General features: G+C 41.8%; 1 protein-coding gene across 5 annotated transcripts in view; it reads left to right on the top strand.

The window, feature by feature from the left end:
• The window catches only part of LPP (LIM domain containing preferred translocation partner in lipoma), a 601703-nt gene that overhangs the window by 19948 nt on the left and 562251 nt on the right, over positions 1-19504 (top strand). The window lies entirely within an intron of this gene.

Here is a 19504-nt window from a genome sequence, read left to right as displayed (position 1 = left end):
TAACCTTTAGCCAGCAAGTAATTAAAATCTCTCCAAATTGAACAGCAATAGAACAAAAAACATTTTACAGGTTCCAACTATTCCCCACTCTCCACAAAAAGGATTATAAATGATACCTCACTCTATTCAAAACAGTTTGGGCTGGGCTCCACTTCAACAAGTTATCCCCCCTCTCTGTATCCTAAAACTAGTTTGCAAAAGCATGCCTCCAGGTAGGATTCCTATGCTTGACGACTAGGTGCATGGTTCTGGCTGCACAGAGATCCTGCCCTTCCTACAGCTCACTACCAAACGGAAGTTTGGCACCACCATTTAAAATGGCCTGGACCACTTCTTGCCATGTTTGTTTTCTGTAAGGCTTCTGTTCATGTGTATAAACAGTTCTTTATTCAGTACTAGTACAGGCAGTCCCCGAATTATGAACATCCGTGTTGCGAACAACTCCTACTTACAAACGGAGGTGGCGTGATCTCACTGCCGGCCGCTTGTGCTCCACATTTGTCCTGGATACGAGCGAGCAGCCATCTTGCAATACCGGACACATCCCACACTGCAGTACTGCCCCCAAATAAAATGACTGCATGCCCAGGAAGCGCCCGGAACATCCCACATCACTGCACAGACTAGAGTTACTCTTTTAAAAATGTACTGTTTCGACTTACAAACAAATTTGACTTAAGAACAAACCTACAAATCCCTATCTTGTTCGTTACCCAAGGCCACTTGTAGAACTGCACAGACGGTCCTTAGTACCCATGCAAAACTAAAAATACCAAATATGTCCCCAAATCAATTTGTTGAGCTATCTGGCTAGTATTGATACCAATATACAACATACAAAATGGTGTAGGTTCCTGCATGTATTCTGTATTAGGGGGTGTGGAGTAAAATGATTTGCAGGAAGGACACCTAAATCCTATTTCCTCCGTTTTATAAGATTTTTGGACTGTGAAAAGCTGTTTCTACCTTCATAGTCATTAAAACAAATGCAGACATATGCAAAGTGAAATGGTCTTAAACAGAAGACGTTAAAATAATTATACATTCATTTTTGTTTAACTTGCAGTTAATGAATGAAACTTTCAATACCCTTTTATGCAAGAAATAAATTTGCATCTCAGAAGGTTAATGCTGGAACAACGAAAAATCCTTTTTTTGTCTACTTTATCTTGAATCTTGTCTCATCTACCTCATTTCATTCCTGCCTGACGCGTCTACCTATCTCTGATTTTTCATTTAATGTAAAGGTATGTCTTATCTAAATAAGCATGCTTATCCTCTTTTAGCTACAACTTCAACAGCTCAGGTGGAGTGAGGGGAGTCTGATAACACAAGTACCAACACATTACAAGTATCACTGGATCTCAGTGTCATTCTGAGTCTAGAACATTAGGCCACCTCATTTTGTCTGCAAGGCAGCATCACAGCGTAATCTGACCAGGTAATGTTCTCTCCTAATAAAAAAAAATAGATCATGATCTACTTCTATGCAAACTTTTTTTTTTTTTTTTTTTTTTCATCCACTTACATTGAAAAAGTTATATTTTGTTGTCCCAATGTAGGTTAATGAAACTCCTGTGACCTAAAGTGTATTTCCACTTTTGCGTTAAATTGGAGAAAACCTCTTGTTAGGACGGACAGTTTTTTTAAATCTAGTTATAGATAGATGGATATTATCTGCACAGCACAGACAGGTTTAATTGTGTCAAACAGCTTCCTAGCCATTTTCATAGCAAAAATAACTAAGCAGGATTTTTCCTTATTGGAAGTTCCAGAAAAGAGCATCTAAAAAAGTTAAGCATTATTTTTATTATTATTATTATTATTATTATTAATAATAATTTTAGGTTACGCTTATGTGAATTGGGACATGTAAAAAATATAAAGTAGGTATTATTCCAATATGGCTGGAAAAGTTTATATTCACCTTTAAGGCCTCATGCACACTGGGCGGTATAAAAAAGCTAGTAGCATTAGCTGTAGAATTTTTTTTGCAGCGTTTTTTCAGAGGGGTTTTTTTTTTTTTAGTAAAACTATACTCTTATAGAGTACTCAACTCTATAAGGGCTCTTTCACACGGGCGATCCGATCAGATCCGCCTGTCAGATTTTTAGGCGGATCTGATCGGATCCTCCATGCAGCTCTATGGGGCAGCGGATGTCAGCGGAGACACCTCCGCTGACACCCGCGGCCATCCGCATCCGATCCTGTGCTTGAAATCTGGAGGGATGGAAACCCTATTTTTCCATCCGTTCAGTAATCGGATCGGATCTGATGAGAGCAGACAAGCGGTCCGCTCTCATCCGATCCCCCATAGAGGGCAGCGGGGGCTGAGACACCTCCCTCTGCGCTCTGCAAGCTGTCATCCGCCGGCTCAGCGGGGATCGCGGATCGATCCCCGCTGAGCAACACGGATCCGCCTACGGAGGCGGACCGTGTGAAAGAGCCCTAAAAGTTTAAGGCTCAAAAACAATAAATGCAGAATAGCTACATTTTTTCTGTGTTTTTCAGCGTTTTTAAGCTGTTCTCACAGTTGGAGTGTCTTTACAGCTGTAAAACTCCTCTTAAAACACACTAGTTCTGTTTTTTTTTTTTTTTTTCCAGCCAAAAACCGCTGATAACAGCCTATGTGTGCATGGACACATAGAATAACATGCTGGGGAGTTTCTGGCTGCATAAAAAAAATGCCTGAAGCCAAAAACAGCAGCTGTAAAAAGGTCCAGCATGCATGAGGCCGCTTAATGCACACGGGGCGTTAGAAAAAAACAAGCTCCAAAGCCACTACCAATGCCAGGAAAAAGGGGCTGTAAAAATACACTTTTAGTAGCTTTTTGCATTGGTGTTAATGCAGGTTTAGCTGCGTTGGCTTTTAGCAGCGTTTCTCTGCCTCTATTTAAAATCAATGGTTCCCCATGAAAGACGTCTTAACTGATCCGACTTTCAGCCCATTGATTAGAAGTTGCATCTAAGTTGGATCATCATGATCCGACTTGTGGTGTGACTTGTGCTCTGATGATCTTGAAGGGGAACCCCATGCATAAATCACAAAAGTGTGAGTCTGGTATGGATCTTGAAAGGAAACCCCAGCAGGGGGCTTATCAAAATCTGGAGACCCCTTTAACAAGGGGGCCCCAGATCCCAGCCCCCCTTCATGTGACTGAGTATGGGGTACATTGTACCCCTACCCATTCACCCCAAGAAAAGGCAATGTAGTGTAAATAAAAACCAGAGAGACGGTGTTTGGCAAGTCCTTTGTTAAAATCTTCCTTATGTGTGCATGGACACATAGGCTAATGTGGAGGGGTGTTTAGAGGTAGGAAAAGTAAACGTCACGCCCCTAAAAGCAGCTTTAAAAACATCTACTGTGTATGAGACCTAAGGATGACAGCCCAGGAACTTGCAGCTTAAGAATAGGAGCTCATTTATTTATATCCCTTTTCTCTTTGCCTGGTACACACTACAAGTTTGTACCAGCTCCAGTCAGAGCCCCTGTAGTAACCATCTGAAGTTAGTACAGCGATCTCCGCCGGTGAGCTGTTATGTTCTGACAGGGGGACGGCCTCCACCAGAACACTATGATCAGTGCTCTCTGCCATTGGCTGAGAGAGCTGATTGGGAGTCGGTCAGCTGCTAGTTTTCCAGCATGCTCGTCCGACATAAGCCAGCCAGGTAAGTATAACACGTTTGTTATTTTTTAAGAAAAAAAAAAAAATGAGGCTTTAGTATCACTTTAAAACTGCCGCCAAAGTATTGATCCAGTACTTTAGTGTTCCTTAAGTTTTTGGGGTTAACTAGGTCAAAGGTGGTTAAAAGACAGTTAGGTTTAGGATCACATATTAGGGAGACGTTTGAAGATTAGGTGTTGCATGTTAGGATTAGGTAGAGCTTTAAGATTTAGGGTTATGTGTTGTATTTTATGGCGCTTTTCCACTGCATGGAACCAAACTGTTCGGCTCGCTTTTGTGCTTTTCCACTGCATGGTACCGCATGGTATAGTGTAGGAACGGTTCGGTACGGTACGGCGGCGCTTTCCCACTGCATGGAACCGGACGTTACAGCTCTCAAACAGTGCCACATCGATTGTGGTTCCAACAGGTACCATACCCGGTACCATATCCCACAATCCTTTGCATGCAGTCACTACTAGCCACTGATTGGTCAGAGAATCCCACCCACTTAACTTTAGTACTACTTTAGTGGAAAAGCAAACCATACCGTACCGAACCGTTCCAACACCGTACCATGCGGTACCAGCAGTGGAAAAGCAAACCGGGCCAAGCGGGGCCGAGTAGAGCCGAGCCGGTACTTGCAGTGGAAAAGTGGCATTAGTTCTTAAAGTGGTTCCCAAGGCAGAAGATTTTTTATCTTAATGCATTTTATCCATTAAGGTAAAAACCTTTTGTGTGCTTCAGCCCTCCTAATATTTACCTGAGCCCCATCTCCACCCAGCGATGTTGCATAAGAATTTTGGCTGTCTAGGACTCTCCCTCATTGGCTGAGACACACATTGGCTCCCGCTGCTGTCAATCAAAGTTGGTGAGCCACTGATGAGAGAGAGGGGGCGGGGCTGAGCCACAGCTCCATGTCTGAATAGACACACAGAGCAGTAGCTCGATTCGGGTGCCCCCATAGCAAGCTGCTTGCTGTGGGAGCACTTGGCATCCCGCCCCCCCCTTGCGAATGAGTATGGAGTACATTGTACCGCTATGGGTGACAGATGTAAAGGCGCTGATATAAATAGTGTAAAAGCTGGTATATAAGTAATAAAACCACTTAAAAATAGGAAAATGTGCTAGTACAAATAATACATAAGTGATAAATGCTTGTCGCTACCCTCTAAATCAGCAGCACCTCCCACCATTTACATTCCAGTGAGATATTAAAGTGGAAACTAAAATTGTTACACTTCTTTGATATTTTTTTTTTTTGCACCAAAGAACTATTTAATTGTACAACAATATAACTTTTAGGCTGGAAAGATCTTTTGAGCCAGACTATACTAGTAGAACTTTATCACTGGTTCATATTTAAAACATTTTTCAACTTGATTCTAAACATAGGAAAATTAACTGTAGTCATATTGGTCAACGGACCCAATCCTTCATATTCCCATATACTCCTCGTCATTCATGCCGAGGAAACCATATTAAGCCATAATGAGATTTTTGCATTTCAGCGACCATTTTTATGCCCTCTCAGAGGTGACCTCTGCCTATGATGGGTTCCTCAAAAAATAAGGTAGCTCAATAATTTCTAAAAAAAAATAAAATAGAAAGGTATACACGTCAGAGGAGAACAGTATGAGCTAATGTAGCTGGGTACCACACCCAAGATGATGACAAAATATCTGTGTCAATGACTCTCATCCAATTTACAGGCAGACTTCATTTAAGCAGTATGTCCCCAGTACATTCCAGATGTGGGGAAAATTTGTATGAACCTTGTGAGAGAAGCACAGGTTACACGTATTGCTGGACCCCCTAGATGCCCATTTTATTTGAGTGAGTCGCAACGAAAGAATAGCATGAGACCTTATGTCACCCCTATTTCATCAGGGATACTACCTGTGTAAGAACAATTTATTCCTGTGTACAATTTTTAAACCTCTTTCTACAAACTGTAGCTTATTGAAAAGTGCTACCAAATTGCAAAGGCTTTCCAGATAGACCATGTCCACATAAAGTTGAAAGGGGAAGAAGCAGAAAGTTTGCCTTGTGAGAAACATTTGCCAATTAAATTTGTATAGTGTATCTTGTTTTTATACACCTAATACAATGGTAGAGAGAATTTTTTTGGGAGAGGGTGGTTATACTGACACCCTATTGTGGACCGAAACTGTCCGGTACCACATCCTAACCAACTATGTGTACAAAAGGATCCTAACGAACTAAATAAGGCCCCGTTCACATAGCAGCGATGCTACTTCCCAGGGCGACCTCCGAGGTCGCGGCGCGCTGCTCGCCCCGTGACCTCGGAGCGGCCGGCACGGACTTCATAACATTGAAGTCTATGACGGTCGCTCCGGGTCGCCCCAAAGAAGCTCCGGACCCTTTTTCTAAGTCGGAGCGACTTGTGTCGCTCCTATTAGAATGGGTCCGCAGCTTCCCTATGGAAGGCGACCTACGGCGACCTGTGAGGCGACCAGGTCGCCTCACAGGTCGCCCCAGTGTGAACGGGGACTAAAGGACTTTAACGGTACCTTAAAAGCACATCTACTGCAATTTTATTGATATACAAAAAGATTGTTCAATAAAAACATGTTGCTAAAACATACATACAGATACTAGACATCAACATCTGATTCTATTTCAGGAATGTATTGTGATTCCTAAATGATTTGATTTATGCGTCCACCCTGCTGCAGTCAGGTATTGTATTATCTCGCTATGAATTACTTTGATGCAGGTGCGTTTCTCGGGGCAACAGCCCGCTTCTTCAGGAGGATGGAATAACTCATGAATCCAATAAGTGAAATTGATGATAAAGGACGCTGTTATTGCCTGTCCACTGGATCTGAAGATTTCCCAACCAATTTTCTTAGAGGTCATCATGAAAGTAAATGTGTCCTTTATCATCAATTTCACTTATTGGATTCATGAGTTATTCCATCCTCCTCGATGCATAGACATTGAGCTCTTCATCTGTCTTTATTCCTCCTGGCTTCTCCCATATGCTGACCCATTGTGAGACTTTTTACAGATATCACTTATCCAATTGGTGAAATTGATGATACAGGACGCATTTAACTTTCATGATGGCTTTTGTAACAAAATTGGTTGGGACCTCTTCAGATCCAGTGGACAGGCAATAACAGCTGTTGTATAAAGACTTTTGTTAAATGATGTTAATCTCTGGAAAATCTTGCTGTCAATCAATTTCCTGAAGAAGCGGGCTGTTGCCCCGAGAAACGCTCCTGCATTGAAGTAATTCATAGCGAGATAATCCACCACCTGACTGCAGCAGGTTGGACATTCCTGAAATAGATTCAGAAGTTGTTTAGTATCTGTATGTATGTTTTAGCAACATGTTTTTATTGAACACTCTTTTTGTATATCAATAAAATTGCATTAGATGTGCTTTTAAGGTACCGTTAAAGACCTTTTATTTAGTTTGTTTGTATTTTTGAAAAAGAATCCATGGTACTTGTTAGTCCAAATGTTGAAAAAGTCACGCACATGTGTTATCTCTACCCATGAGGAGTGGCAGAATGTGTTTTGGGGGGTGTAATTCTAAGTATAACCACGCTGTGTGTGAGAAATCTAGTTGACCACTTTGTGAAAAAAAAAAATTCTTAACTTCACCATGCCTCAAAGCAATACCTTTTTAGGGTGACTGCTTTTTAAAATGTGGTCATTTTGTGAGTGTTTTTACTGGTCTGGCACTTTCGAGCCTCCAAATATTTAATAGATAATCAGGAACTCAAATGCATCTTTTAAAAACCTGACCTTTTGGGCCCCTTTGTGTGGCTTGGCTGCAAAAAAGTCTCACTTCTGGTGTCCCACACTCAGAGTAATATAAAGTGTTTTGGGGTGCAGTTCTGAGTATGCCCCCCCCAAATGACCCCTTTTTGGAAAGTAGACACCCCAAGGAATCTCCTGAGAGGCATGTTGAGCCCATTGAATATTACATTTTTTTGTCACAGGTGTTTGAAAAATGACAAAAAAAAAAGTTGTCATTGAAATGATATTGCTCATGCATGCCATGGGTATATGTGGCATTACACCCCAAAATACATTCTGCTGCTTCTCCTGAGTGCGGGAATACCACGTGTGAGACTTTTTTGCAGTCTATCTGCATACAGTACCCCGAAAACCAATCACTGCCTTCAGGATTTCTAAGGGCGTAAATTGTTGATTTCACTGCTGACTACCTATCACAGTTTTGGAGGCTATGAAATGCCAAAATAGCACAAAACTCCCCACAAATGACCCCTTTTCAGAAAGAAGACACCCTAAGCTATTTGCTGAGAGGCATTTTGAGTATTTTACATGAAAGCCGACCATTGGCTGTAAAAAATTTATACCAGAAAGTGTGTAATATACCCACCATTAGATCTCCCAGCATCCACCCACTTCTAATGATGGGCATACCTGCAATGTTTTTTTTTCGTTCAGCCCGTGAACATTGCAGATTCCTTCATTCGCATGGATCGATGTGGATAAAGAAATCTCTGCCAAGAAAAGTGTTAAAAAATATATGGCGAAGCATAGGGGAGATGTGCCCTCTGTGTCCACCCCATCTCCTATGCTTCACCATATATGCTCTTCTTTTTTTTTTTAACTGCGGTGGTGAGATCGCCTCCTACAACGCTGTAATCATTGATTTATGATTGTATATAAAAACAGTAGAATGGTGGTATCTGCAAATGGTTAACAATGAAAAACACAGCAAAAATAAAACATTACATTATAATGGTACAGTAGAATGGTGGTACCTGCAAAGAAAACTACTTCGTAGTTTATAATATACTGTTATATGTAATGTTTTATTGTTAAGTACAGTAGAAGTTGAAAAGTAGAGTAAGAACAGAAAATTAACTCAATAAAACAATTTTTGCCTTTTTTTTTGTAACTGTAAAAAAAACTGTTCCAGGCTAGGGTCTCTCAAATTGCAAAAGCCAACCTCTTTAGAGATCCTGTGTGAAAGTGTGTCCTAAACTGTGCCGTGCTGAACCTACACTAATACTCTACTCTACAGACACATCTTCTTTGGGGTCCTCTTTGGGTAGGGGTACCAGGGAGGGCATCTGGAAAATGCCTCTCATGCAGCTGGCATACTGCATCTGGATTGTGAATTTGGGCCACAGCACCGTCTGGATATAGAAGGGCCTTGATGATCTCTTCCTGGAATTTTAGGAAGGATCAACTTCTCCCTGATGCTTTGTATAGCACATAAGCGTTCAGCAGAGCCAATTGGAATAAGTATACAGACACTTATTTTGTACCAGCGTCTGGTCTTATGGGCAATTAAGTACGGCTCCATAATCTGGTCATTGAAGTCCACCCCTCCCATGTTGTGTTAAGGGTTGTGTTTGTAGACACAGAGGGGCTTCTGAACACCAGTCGCTGTTGCAATTTGGACTGTCCTATCTGCGTGAATGGAGGACAGAACAAAAACATTCCGTGTGTCGCTCCACTTCACTGCAAGCAACTTATTAAAGCAGGCTCTCTCCCCTCATCTAAGTCGGGAATCTACAGGCGATTAGGTCGCACAATGCCACATGCGCCAATTCCAAAATCAAAAAGGTGACTAAAAAGGGGCACGCTTGTGTAATAATTGTCCGTATAAATGGTACCCCTTTGCAAATAAGGGTGACACTATGTCCCAAACAATCTTGCCACTGCTCCCCATGTAGTCTGTGCAGTTGGGGGGCTCCACATTGCTATTTTTTCCCTTGTATATCCGGAAACTACATGTATAGCCTGTTGCCCTGTCACAGAGCTTATACATCTTGACCTCATATCTGGCACGCTTGCTGGGGAGAAATTGTTTTGAAAGCAAGGCTGCCAGAACATTTAATCAGGGACTCCTTTACGCAGACAGCTTGTTGGGGCATATACAAGGCTGCAAACTTCTTGTTGAAGTGATTTACGAGGGGCCGAATTTTGTGGAGCTGGTCATATCCAGGGTCCCCCCCGAGGACGACAGAGTTCATTGTCACTGAAGGGCATGAACCGTAAGATCTGCTCATATCTAGTCCTGGCCATGGCAGCAGAGAATACGTGCATTTGATGAATTGGGTCAGTGGACCAATATGATCGCAACTTACTCTTCTTAGTAATGCCCATGACGAGGGATGGGCCCAGAAAGGTTTTAAATTCGGAAACTGTGATAGGTTACCATGCAAATTCTCTGGCAAGGGTCAAATTTGGATTTGCAGCGATTTAATTGATCGGCATATGAATTGCTTTGGTCCACAATAGATCTGTAAAGCTCTTCCAGGAAAACGGCTTATAAACCAAGGGTAGTAAAATCGGCTGTTTCCACCTGAATTCCAAGTTGGCCAGTAAATGGGGGGGGGGGGGGATAGGGAAGTATGGGCGCTGCAGAAGTGGTGGGCTCCCAATCAGGATTTGCAAGCGCATCAGAAAGGACACTATGGGCTCTACGGGCCTGTCTTCAAATTATTGGTAGCTGCGGGACACTACTTGTGCTAGCCACCGCACCAGCTTGATCTACACTTTTAGGACTCTACACATCGCCAAGTATTACTGCAGTGCTGGTTTGAATATGACCAAGATGTACTAGGTGCTTGCCAGTTCACCAGAAGGATGAGTGGCACTAGTACTGACACTCTCACTCTACTGCATACAAGAATCCTGCTATTGTTGCACCTCAGCAACAGAAGAACGGGGTCGGGTACACCTGACCTTAGCAGGGACCACTACTCCATCAGGGCCAGCTGTCTACAGGTTCAAATACTGAGCCTGATTCTGACAGTGAGGCTCCCCCATTGCTTCCATCTGTCATGCTCAGCATCATGTAGGCCTCTTCACTAGTGTACCTCTGTTTGGACATTTTGGCCAATAGATTTATAGGTACCTAGTGTTATTCACAGTTAAAAAGCACTTGGTTGTCAAGGACTGTTAGAACCACTACCAAAAAATGTATCTGCTAGTGCTAGCACAGATCAGGCCTGACTCTGCTAATGCTGTGGTTTAGTGTGCTGTGTATTAGAAGTGACAGTAATCTGCTGATTCTGCACTTTTTTGGAGGGGGCTAAACGTAGGTGCTGGCAGGTGTCAGGGCTGATCCTGTTAATGTTGCGTTTTAGGAACACTATACTAAACTATTGGTGGACGCTGGAATAGTTTTGATTAGATCAAAGATATTGATGTGTTCAGACCCTATACTAGTAATGGAGGTGTTTAGTGTGTGTGTGTGTGTTTGTGTGTGTCACTGGCAATCAAAGGGTTAAAACGTATTACTAAATATGCGGCGGGCAATCTGACGCTATCCTGTATTGACACTAACTAACGTTAACACTAACTGATGTCACCTGTGACACTCATACAGTGATCAGAAAAAAGATCTGTACACTATAATAGTGACAATGTGACCGGGCAATGAAGGGGTTAACTGGGGGTGATCAGGGGGTGTAATCTTAGGTTTAGGGTACCCACCATATATCCCCTATATGGGCATACCTCTAACTACCACGAACTGTCTCTCACGCTAACTGAAGTCACAATTGACACTAATACAGTGATCAGTAAATGATCTGTATACTGTATATAGTGTACACTGTGACAGGGAGCGAAAGGGTTAACTGGGGGGTGATCAGGGGGTTAAATGTGTGCCTATGTGTACTGGTGTCAGTGTAGTGCTTCTGTAATCAAAGTTGATGTTCTCTCTTCTCAAGCTGGAACCGAAAAGCGCTCAGGAGAGAAAATTGCATAATTTCCTGTGCCTGTGTTTACATTACACATGCACAGGATGTTCTGCAATTGGTCAGAACTGATCACCAACTCCAGGCCAAAAATCATTGGCCTGGACCTGATGACTGATTGGTTCTGAACCGAATCAGAACATCGCACGGACAGCAGGCGCACACGCGCCCCCTAGCCCAGCGTGCGATTGAGGTACAGTTACGGCAGCAGGCTTATGTCTAGGTTAATAGTTCATTCATCTTTCTATAAACTTTGTGTTTAGACAAAAAACAGTTACAGTATGCTCTCAGGTTTGCTTGTTATGTATGTGCTTAGTGATTCTGTTGAACAAAGTAGCCAGTTAGAGTAAAGGTTGTGATTTGTGATTGTGACCAAAATTGGTGATGCTTTCCTGCAATTGTTGTTTTTGTAGAAAATGGTAATAAATGTGACCTGGAATGACTTGTAATCATGAAAGATTGCTGGTACCAACAATGTGTGTAGCAAGTTGCATTTATTTACATTTCTACAGTTTCTAAAATTTGCAGGCCGTTACAGAGGAAAATACAATTATGTATCTGAAGTGAGAGATCCAGAATCTTTACATAACACCTGAAAAATTGTTGCAGGTACAGACATCTATTCTATCAAGTTAAAGGCTAAGCTCACCTTTTTAAAAAAAAAATGCTCTGTGCAGTCAAGGGGCCCCAGCACTTTAAAATCACTGTGTAGTTTTAAAATCTGGAGTTTAAGTGACATACTTGTGGGCCCATTGTGGCTCACCCCCACCCTCGCTAAAAGCTATTACCCCGTGTGCTGGACACACTCCCAAGATTACAGGAGATGAGGGCTTTTCCGCTTTCATGACTTGTGCATGCACAGTGTGCTCTCCCTCCTCTGTCTCAGCAGCACAGAGCTTTGTGACGGTGAAGCACTGTCCATGTGCAGGTCTTGAAAGTGGGAGGCTACATGTTCCTGTAATTCTGGGAATGAGCCAATGTCTGTTAAGATGTCACAGGTTTCTCCCATTAGTAGTCTTTCTGCCAGGCTGTGGGAAAGCATCAGTAGGCCTACAGGAATGGCACTTTAAACTATACTCATTCTTAAAGCTACCCTGTGTTTTTAAAAGTACTGGGGCCCCTGATTGCATAATGCTTTTTTTTTCTTTGTTCACCTAGATAAAAGAAATCCTGGCTATCTCTTTAAACCCCTGTCAACCTATAATCAAAAATTAACTATGTGGTACACCCAAAATCGGTACAAATGTAACCTAAAAATACACATTAGTATTTTGATATTCAATAAATGAAACCAATGATTAACACCTTAGTGGCTAATGCTTAAGAACAATTTTGAAACTTTGACATGTGTTAGCAAAACTGTAAATATCATCACAACCACTTTGTGCATCCAGGTGGAATAAAAAAAAAAAAATATATATATATATATATATATAAAAATTATAAATCTTACAAAGGTAAGTTCACCCCTCACATTTTTGTAATTGGTGTTGTCACATAAAAAGATATAATAAAATAAATAAATGACACTTTACTACAATGTAAAGTAGTGCGTGTACAGCTTGTGTAACAGTTTAAATTTTCTGTGCTCTCAAAATAACCTAACACCCAGTCATTATTGTGAAAATGTGAGTACACCCCTGAGTGGAAATGTCCAAATTGGGTCAAATTAGCCCAAGTTCATTAGTGTAACAAGGTCTCGGGTGTGAGCTGGTGTGTTTTAAATTTGGTGTTATCCCTCTCACTCTCTCATATCGGTCACTGGAAGTTCAATATGGCACCTCATGGCAAAGAACTTTCTGACGATCTAAAATAAAGAATTGTTGCTCTACACAAAGATGGCCTAGGCCAGTGATGGCGAACCTTGGCACCCCAGATGTTTTGGAACTACATTTCCCTTGATGCTCACCTACACTGCAGAGTGCATGAGCATCATCGGAAATGTAGTTCCGAAACATCTGGGGTGCCAAGGTTCGCCATCACTGGCCTAGGCTATAAGAAGATTGCCAAGACCCTGAAACTGAGCTGCAGCACAGTGCTCAGACCATACGCCGCACACTGCATCAAATTGGTCTGCATGGCTGTCATCCCAGAAGTAAGCCTCTTCTAAAGATGATGCGCAAGAAAGCCCACAAACAGTTTGCTGAAGACAAGCAGACTAAGGACATGGATTACTGGAACCATGCTGTTGAGACCAAGAAACTTATTTGGTTCAGATGGTGTCAATTGCGTGTGGTGACATTCAGGAGTACAAAGACAAGTGTGTCTTGCCTACAGTCAAGCATGGTGGTAGGAGTGTCATGGTCTGGGGCTGCATGAGTGCTGCTGGAACTGGGTAGCTACAGTTAATTGAGGGAACTATGAATGCCAACCTACACTGTGACATACTGAAGCAGAGCATGATCCCCCTCCCTTCGGAGACTGGGCCACAGGGCAGTATTCCAACATAACGTCCCCAAACACACCTCCAAGACGACCAGTGCCTTGCTAAAGAGGGTAAAGGTGATGGACTGGCTAAGCATTGGGCATCCTCAAACGGAAGGTAGAGGAGCACAAGGTCTCTAAAATCCACCAGCTCCGTAATGTCGTCATAGAGGAGTGGAAGAGGAATCCAGTGGAAACCTGTGAAGCTCTGGTGAACTCCATGGCAACACAAAATATTGACACTTTGGGCCCAATTTGGGCATTTTAACTTAGAGATGTACTCCCTTTTGTTGTCAGCGGCTTACACATTATTGGCTGCGAGTTGAGTTATTTGGAGGGGACAGCAAATTTCCACGGTTATACAAGCTGTACACTCACTACTTTACATTGATGGCTTCTGTTAGTTTTTTTTCTTTTATGATTGTAAAACGGCCCTAAATAGTAAGCAAGATTTATATTTCTTGCTATTACCATAATTTGCCACCTAAGAACAACCCAAAATAAATTCTTCTCCACCTGACAATCACAGCAATACTACATATATGTGTGTTAGTTGTTGTTTGTACCCGTAGTAGGGCCCAGAAACAATGGTGCACATTTTGCATTTTTTTTTCAAAAAAAGTTTTGATTTTGTTTTTTTTATTCTACCAAAAGTATGCTGACCATGACCTTTTGACCCGAACGCTAACCCTGGCAAATATTGATCTAGTGTGTTGTGTATATCTCCCTCTCCTGCAGGAAGAGAAAGATAGATACAATGCATCTTTTTCTTAATTCAGCAGGGGAAATAAACCCAGGCGCGAGCTTACAGTGACTGATCACTATGATAGCTAATCAGAGACTATCACAGCGTTGAGGTGACTCGGAACCAGGAGTCCTGGGTCCCGAACATTTAGTGTGAGAGCCTGGTCTCTGTGTTGGGAGCACTCCGCACAAACGCAACCAAAATTCAAGAAAATACACATGATACAAATGTTATAAACAGAGTTGCAGTTCAGTGAGTAAAAGAAGTATTTGATCCACAAGCAAAACATGACTTGGTACTTGGTGGAGAAACCCTTTTTGGCAAGCACAGAGGTAAGACGTTTCTTGTAGTTACTGACCAGGTTTGTGTACATCTTAGGGGAGGGATTTTGGTCCACTCTTTACATAAAGATCTTCTCTAAATCCTTTAAGGTTTCTTGGCTGTGGCTTGGCAACTCGAAGTTTCAGTTCCCTCCATAAATTTTCTATAGGATTTAGGTCTGGAGACTGGCTAGGCCACTCCATGACCCTAATGTGCTTCTTCTTTAGCCACTCCTTTGTTGCCTTGGCAGTATGTTTTGGGTCATTGTCATGCTGAAAGATGCATCCATGACCCATCTTTAGTGTTCAGGCTGAAGGAAGAAGGTTCTCATTCAAGATTTTACAATATATGGCCCGTCCATTGGTCCCTCAATGCGGCAAAGTCGCTCTGTACCGTTTTAGAAGAGAAGACGCCCCAAAGCATAATGTTTCCACCTCTGTGCTTTACTGTAGGGATGGTGTTCTTAGGGTCATAGTCACCATGTTTTTTCCTCCAAACACAGCAACTCCCCCTCCTTAAGAAGGCACATGTACAGTCATGTCAGTGGACATCTAAATGAATCGGAGCAGGATTGGGAGACAGTGCTGTGGTTAGATGAGACTAAAATTTAGCTCTTTGGCAATAACTGAACTCACAAGTTGGGAAACTTATAAAATCTGCAGGGGTTCAAAAAATGAATTCCCCTCACTGTATGTACGGCCCCACAGTTAAAGACCCACTTCCATGAGACAGGAAGGGATTAAAATCTTGGCCAAAATGAAATTGCATACTGCTAACACAATGGGGTTGATTTACTAAAGGCAAATCCACTTGGAAGTGCAGTCACTGTAGATCTGAGGGGAAGATCTGAAATGAGGGGTAGCGCTGATAATTTCTATCATCCAATCGTGTGCAAGCAAAAATGCTGTTTTTTCCTTGCATGTCCCCCCCAGATCTGCAGCGACTGCACTTCTAAGTGCACTTGTAGTGCACAGTGGATTTGCCTTTAGTAAATAAACCCCTATGTCCTGCACCCCTGCAGGTAAGTAAATGTACTCAAACTTTGTAAGAGTCCACAACATATAAGAAACCCATAAAGAAGGATCTCCCATAAAGTATACATAATGTATGTTGACTTCTGAAGCATATCATCAACCGTCAATGCTCTTTTAGAAATCCATGAAAATAAATTGTGGCTATGCAAAATGTATCCAAAAACTCAAATAATGGAAAACAGCCTGTTTTTAAACAAGATAGATATCCAAACAATTATCAGACTGGGAAAACGTCATTGACCAATATACTGGCCTGAACACCACTGTGAGCATGGAGACTGGCGCTCTACACTAGTGTAAATGGCTGCTAATGTACAGATTGTTTGTTTCTCATAGCAACCCAGTCTGATATGCAGAGGAATGAAAGATAATAGGCATAATAGTCCAGCTAGAATGCAATACAGACCACCCCCTCTGTCTTCAATAACATGGCAGTATATCCAGCCAGCATAAAGTCCCATATAAGCATGCCAACAGAGTACATAAAGATATATACAGATATAGCAAAATTTTATGCTTGTTTTTGCACAATGGTAAGTCAGCACAGAGGCACTCAGTGTGAGCAGAAAGGAATTTGGCCTGAATTTCCGTAAAAGATAGGCAGTGGCAGTGACTTGGTTGAGCTCTAATCCTTGTTTAGTGAGAAGTAGCACCACATGCACAATACCTTTCTATAATGGATTTGTCTGAACATATTTATTAAAATTCAGTTAAATATGCCTACATTAGATCTGTATATTGATGCATCTCTATGCATATGGGACATTTGTGGTTGTTTTTTACCTGGTTAGAGTTCTGCTTTATTGCGTTTTTTATTCCTCAAGCATGTAGAGATTTCGCAGTGATTTACTAAACATCGGCCAAAAGAAAGCGTCAAATTTTTCTAAAAGGTCATTTTATGGAACATTCCAGTTGTTCCCAGATATATTTTTTCAAGTGAACATTTGCAGTATGTGTTTTTTTTTTTTCGTTTTATCAGCATCTGTTGATCACATAGGATGTGTTTTTGCTTTGGGGTTATGTCTTTTGAAAACATGATAATCACAGGAGGCCTGTTTCTTCCAGTGAAACCCCAGGATACTAATAATCTACTAAAAAGTATCTAGAGAAATGTTAATCACTGTGCTCTGCTGTCCCAGAGCTGGTGCAACTTTCCATAGCACCTCAAAAATGGACTATAAATAATAAGTCTCATTTGTTTAATCATCCAATGAGAACTGACCTCAGCTAAAGTTGAGTTTGTAAAATTACTGCAGTCTTTGACCTTGAATAAACCTTCCTATAATTTGCATTTTCCTCCACAATCAAGATCTAGAAATGTGTATATATAAATATGATTTTATCTTTATTGCTCTGTTTTTTGTTTTCGGTTTTTCATAATGTACCCCATCCTTCTTTTTCATGATCCTTACTCTTTCCCAGCAGAACCCGGTTAATGCCATTTATACCTGTGTCTACTAGAATATGAACTTCCTGCTCTACCCCTGACATTGAGGAGAAGGGGAAAAAAAATGAAATCTTGTCCCACAGAACTTTTTTCTTTTACCCCCAAGTAACAATACTAAGGCCTTTACTCTGTATACAAGGTAAAATCTGCTTTTTAAAAGTACATTGAGTGTATCTTTTGTAATGGATAGCATAAATGTATTAATGGCTAAACAGTTTCCATTAAACATTTTTTTTTTTTTTAATGTACATATTACAATAATCTACAAAGCACATTTCATGTCATTGAAAATATGACCAACAAACAGTGCTATGCACCCATGAAATAGTTGCTAGCAATTAAAGGTAATATGCTCAAATTCTTTGTAAAAGAAAAACGTATATAAATTTGCAGTGCTTTTTAAATTATAAATGTATAAAGTTCATAAAATATCTAAAAACGGTGCCAGATCTTCAAACTTTCCAAATAGCTGGATGCCCCACTCACCGGAATTCCAGCCTGCTCATTTAAGTGCAGCAATAGCACACGTAAAATGCAACTCCTTTAGTTGACTCAGATCTCCTTCAAACCAATATACACTTATTGGAATTTCTTTACCAGAGACATGTAGCAACATGCATTTTAGCCAAAAATGTTTGAAGAAATTCGATTTTTAAAATTTTTTTTTTTTTTTTTTTTAATTGGATGTTTTATAGCCGAAAGAAGAAAAAGGAAAACAAAAAAAAAAACATAATTTATTTTTTCAGAGTGGACTGTCTGTCATTTTTTTTTTCATTTATATTGCAAAAAAAAACCCAGTGGTGATTACTACCAAAAGAAGGCTCCATTTGTGTGGAAAAATGCTATAAATTTTGTTAGTATACAGTGTTACATGAATGCGCAATTGTCAGTTAAAGTAGCGCAGTGCCAAATAGCAAAAAAAGGTCTGGTCATAAAGGGTGTAAAACCTTCCGGAGGGCGAGTGATCAAAAATTAGAACAAGCGTCCTGGCTCTAAGTGTTTTGTTATATAGGTTTAAGTGCAGAAAATCGGTGATATAGAAATGAGTAGAAGGAATGGTGTTTGTCAGGGGCATACCAACGGGGGGCGGTCCGCCCCGTGTGTCACACATTAGGGGGGTGTCAGGGAGCACCAGGGTGACACCCGGGGTCGGCCGCTGGACTTCCTCCGCCGCTCACTGACACAGGAGCGCGGAGGGAGGAGGAACTGTTTAAAGCAGAGAATGGGCAAAGAAGAGACTCACCGTCACTCACGAGCCCTGAATACACAACGGGCACTGCCGGAGTTAACTGTGCTAGTTAATGAGAAGGCGATTGGTTGTTAGGACCGCCTAGCAACCAATCACCTGCTCATTAACTAGCACAGTTAACTTTGGCAGTTCTCGCTGACTGCTGTATATTCAGTGCTCTTGAGTGTGACGGTGAGTCTGTCTCGCCCATTCTCTGCTTTAAACAGTTCCTCCTCCTTTGCTCTCCTCCAAATAAGGTAGGAGGAGGAGGGGTGCTTGTGTTGTAAAGGGGTTCTATTGGGGGGGTTAGTATTGTAAAGGGGTTCTATTGGGGGGGTTATTGTAAAGGGGTTCTATTGGGGGGGGGGGTTTGTATTGTAGAGGGGTTCTATTGGGGGGGGTTGTATTGTAAAAGGGTTCTATTGGGGGGGTCTACATTGTAGAGGGGTTCTATTAGGGGGGCTGTGTAATGTAAAGGGTTCTATGGGGGTGGCACAGGGCACAGGCTGTATAATGTAAAGGGTTATATGGGGGGCGGGGGCTGTGTAATGTAAAGGGTTCTATGGGGGGGCACGGGCTGTATAATGTAGAGGGTTCTATGGGGGCGGGGGCTGTGTAATGTAAAGGGTTCTATGGGGGGCGGGGCTGTGTAAAGGGTTCTATGGGGGGCGAGGGCTGTATAATGTAATAGGTTCTATGGGGGGCGGGGGCTGTGTAACATAAAGGGTTCCATAAAGGGGGATGGGGGCTGTGTAATGTAAAGGGTTCCATGGGGGGATGGGGGCTATGTAATTTAAAGGGTTCCAATGGGGGGGCTGTCTAATGTAAAGGGGTCCAGGGGTACAGGGGCTGTGTAATGTAAAGGGGTAGGGGGGCTGTGTAATGTAAAGGGGGTCTTCCTACATTTTACTCGCAG

The sequence above is a fragment of the Pelophylax lessonae genome (assembly GCF_965119305.1).
Source record: "Pelophylax lessonae genome assembly, chromosome: 3".
NCBI lineage: Eukaryota > Metazoa > Chordata > Amphibia > Anura > Ranidae > Pelophylax > Pelophylax lessonae.
Note: the sequence above shows the minus strand (reverse complement) of the source record. Positions and strands in the feature narration are given on the sequence as shown.